General features: G+C 45.3%; 1 pseudogene; it reads right to left on the bottom strand.

Moving 5' to 3' along the window:
* Positions 1-1,029: 1,029 nt before the first annotated feature.
* LOC117696069 (E3 ubiquitin-protein ligase ZFP91 pseudogene) lies at positions 1,030-2,757 on the bottom strand (annotated as a pseudogene).
* Positions 2,758-4,224: the final 1,467 nt, after the last annotated feature.

Consider the following 4,224-nt stretch of genomic DNA (forward strand, 5'->3'; position numbering starts at 1 on the left):
TCAAAAAAGCACTAGGCTACTGAAGTGACTCTGTTAGTGCTGAGGACCAGCTTTCTTTAAAGGCCACTGGAGAACTATGATTTTAGAGGCTGGCTGTGCTTCTTTAACTTCTAAGCTTTCCTTCAGAATACCTCTTGTAGGAAGGATCCCATGTCAGAATAATCTACTCTCCCAGCCCCACAAAACATAGCAACAAAGACTCTCCCCCACCAAAATAAGACTTTCCATTAATAAATAAGGAATCTCAGGTTCCACAACACAAAACACACATGTTCAAAGTGCAAATTTCTGCCATTAGCCTGGGACTTTTCTCACTGACAGAGAGCCCTATCTTAAAGCCAGAAAGACTGTACAGAGGGCAGTCCCCTCTCTTGGGAGCCTGCTTCCAAGCAAGTGAGCACCATTAAGAGCATTATGGAGGTTCAGACATGAGGGGAACTGAGGCGCTGGGATCCACTGAAAGGGAAGGAGGTGGTCCCCATGTATCCTTCCTTCCCCAAACCCAGTGAGTAATGGAAGAGGGGTGAGAGATATGTGCTGTTTTAACAGCATCATGCCAAGGGGCCCTAAAGTGCCAAGTCAAGCTGCCAGCCTCCAGAAAATAGAACTATATAATATTTGAGGATAAGTTTTGGTTGTTGCAGTGGGGAGAAGCCAGAGCCATAGGACAGTAGTAGAGGAGAAAAGATTTAGATGATAGTAATATACTATTATGAGTTCAAAGCTGATCCAGAGCACATCAAAGTTAGAGGTTGGAAAAAAAGAGATCTGCCAATGAGCAGGAAGTCTGCTGCTGGCTAGAACCTAGTATGTTGCTGCTTTTTAATCAACCTTTCTGGTAAAGGCTACATCAATATTTTAAGGATGAGGAAAAGGAGTTCAGGGAATGGGGATGGTGTGTGTGTGTGTGTGTGTGTGTGTGTGTGTGTGTGTGTGTGTGTGTGTGTTGTGATCCACAATGCAAAGAACAGGCCCTTCAGTTATTTTACTAGGTTTTTAAATGCTTTAATTTTTTTTGTCCTTTTTATCTTTTAAACACAAAGTCTGCACTGCCCCAGTGCCCAAAGTCTTCCTTTGCACTAGGGTCCAGTAGTAGAGTCTGTATCTTCAATCAGAACCTCTGTGATAGCACCGAGTATATCCGAGTTCATGACCAGCCCCACTGCTGCCACTTCCCACAAAGATCTTCCCGTCAGACATAAGGCTCACCCATTCTGTCCCACTGCAGTATGACTTTGACATCCCTTCAGCTTCTAGCAGTAGGCACTCTCCAGATGTAGAGTTTCCCAAGGGCTCAGGAAGAAGAGGAAGCCCCTGACCATCTGCAGGTTGTGTCAGGGGCTCTGGGTTAGTGCTGGTGATGAGGGCGCCCCCATTGGCTGCCAGAGCTTCTGCAATCAGCACCTCAGGGTGGCTTTTTGCTTTGTGTGCCACTACACTGTCCTTCTTCTCAATTTTTTTTGCCACAGATATTGCAAGAAAACTGGTAGAAGGAGTCTGCATCACATTTCTTCATGTGCAAATTGAGAGATGCTTTTTGTCGACTAGTAAATCCACAGATCTCACATTGTAATGGCTTCTCGCTTGTATGAATCATCCAGTGTACTGCCAAATTGTGGGAACTCTTGAAGGCCCGAGCACAATATTCACAGGTATAATCCGTCTGGTCTGTATGATGCTTCGCATGTCGCAAAAGTTGTTTCTGGAGCCTGAAGTCCACAGGAGGGATGGGGACATACATATTTTTTTTCAGCAAATGCTGGTATTTAATGTGGTGCTGCAAATAGCGAGGCTGAGCAAGAACAGTCCCACATCCTTCTACCTCACAACGGACATACTGGATTGGAGGCTTTTTTTCTCCTTTTGGGTAACCGTGGACTTTTGTCATCTTTCGCCTTCTCCCTCTCTTCCTAGGAGGCTCCTCATCTTCCCTAATTTCATTCTCTTCTTCTTTCACCTCTACTTCTACTTCCACTTTAATTTCTTTCTTTTCTTTCTCTTCTTTCACCTTCCCTGATTTCCTCCGTGGCTTTGGGGTCTCCCTTTCAAGGTGGGGCTTGTAAGTCTCATCTCTTGGGTCATCTTTGAATGGTATTTCCTCTTCACTGTTTAACATTTCTTCCTCCTCCTCTTCCTCATCACTACTAATGCCACCGGGAGACTGATGTTCTTCTGGAACGTCATAATCAAGTTGATCTGTAATTGGTTCTGTCTTGCAGACAAGTTGCAGTGAGCCAGTCTTGGACCTAGAGCTCCGAGTATTCTCACTGTCTGGAAGGCGAGAGACAGAGGTCCTGCTACTACTGTGCCAGCTCCGGCTAGGTATAGTTGCAGTAATGGAAACTTCCCGAGGGAGGACAGAATCATCTTCTTTCTCTTCCTTGGGATCTAGATAAAAACATAATTCTTTATCAGTTGTTATTTTTTCTATACACTGGAGTCACAGACACTTCTTGCCCTGAGCAGGAAACGGGCTTCGTGGCCGCGGGCTAATGCCCGGGACCATCGTCGGGAGGCCTGTTGCTATGGCTGCTCCTCTGCCAGCTGGGATACTCGATCTTTCTCAGGCGGGACACAGCGGCGGTGGCGGCCGTGGTCCCCACCTCGCCTCAGCACGTGGCTGCTCGCGGTTTCTACAGGTGCCTCCGCTGCACCGCGCCTGAGCTAGATTGAAGCAGCATTGGTCGCCGCTGCGGGAGGGCCCCCTTCCTGGTCCTGCTGCTCTGGGAATCGCAGCTCCTCTGTCTACCCCAGCATCTGGGCTCGTCCATCCCCATCCCTGCGTCCCAGGCGGTGGAGGCTGCCTTGACCGCTGCACAGCTCTCCCTGTCCCCCTTTCCTCCCAGAGGGTGGGGCTCCCTCACTCCCACTGCACAGCGCCTCCTCCCCCCCTTTACCCCCCCCCGGCCCTCTACCCTTCCACCGGTTCCTAGGGCGACCTTTTTTTGGTTTTCAAGACACGGTTTCCCTGTGTAGCCCTGGCTGTCCTGGAACACACTCTGTAGACCAGGCTGGCCTTGAATTCAGAAATCCTCCTGCCTCTGCCTCCCAAGTGCTGGGATTAAAGGCGTGTGCCACCGGGCGCTGAAGCTGTTTTTAAGTGGAGGAATTCTCTGACAGAATTTTGGCGGCCACTTATGTATACTCTCATATCATCCACAAAGAGTAATACCTAGAATTCTTTCTTTACAATTTATATCCCAGGGACTTCATTTTGTTGTCTATTTGCTCTAGCTAGAATTTCCAATGTTGTATTAAAAAAAATAGAGTGGGCAGCCTTGTTCCTCATTTTAGTGAGATTGTTTCAAGTTGCTCTCCATTCAATTTGATGTTGGCTGCTTGTTTGATCTATATTGCTTTAATTAAGTTCAGGCATGTGCCTTCAATTCCTCATCTCTTCAAGACTTTTAACATGAAGCTGTGTTGTATATTATCATAGGACTTTTCAGCATCTAATGTGATGATCATGTGAATTTTCTCTTTGAGTTCTTATATAGGGGATTACATTGATGGGTTTCAGTATATTGAACCATTCCCTGCATCCCTGGAATGAAACCTACTTGATCATTGTGTATAATCCTTTTGATATGTTCTTGGATTTGGATTGTCAGAATTTTATTGAGAATTGTTGCACCAACATTCATAAGAAAATTGGACTGAAATTCTCTTTCTTTGTTGGGTCTTTGTATGTCTTAGGTATCAGTGTAAATGTGACTTCATGAAATGAATTAGGTAGTGTTTCTTCTGCTTTTATTTTGTGGAATCGTGTGAGAAGCACTAGCATTAGGTCTCCTTTGAAAGTCTGAGAGAATTTTCACTAAAACGGTCTGTCCTTGTGCTTCTTGTAGTTTGTAGCCTTTTAATGACGGCTACTATTTCCTTAGGTGTTATGGGTCTGTTTAGATAGTTTACTTGATTCTGATTTAACGTTGGTATGTGGTATCTAGAAAATTATCCATTTCATTTCCTATCTAGAAGGTTTGGATGTGCATAAATGGGGGAAACCACTTAATGATGCAAAATAAACTCCCAGCATTTCTTCTTGATTTCTCAGATGATTATACTGAAGATCTCATGTTGAGCCTGTTTTGTGAACAGAGTTGATTACATGCTACTCTTGGCTGTTTCAAAAACAACAACAGAAAAAAAGAAACCAGTCATGAGGCCTCATACATATAGGCTTAGCGCTCAGGAGGTGGAGACAGTCAGATTACTCTGTTTATA

The sequence above is a fragment of the Arvicanthis niloticus genome, unplaced genomic scaffold (genome assembly GCF_011762505.2).
Source record: "Arvicanthis niloticus isolate mArvNil1 unplaced genomic scaffold, mArvNil1.pat.X S10, whole genome shotgun sequence".
Lineage (NCBI taxonomy): Eukaryota > Metazoa > Chordata > Mammalia > Rodentia > Muridae > Arvicanthis > Arvicanthis niloticus.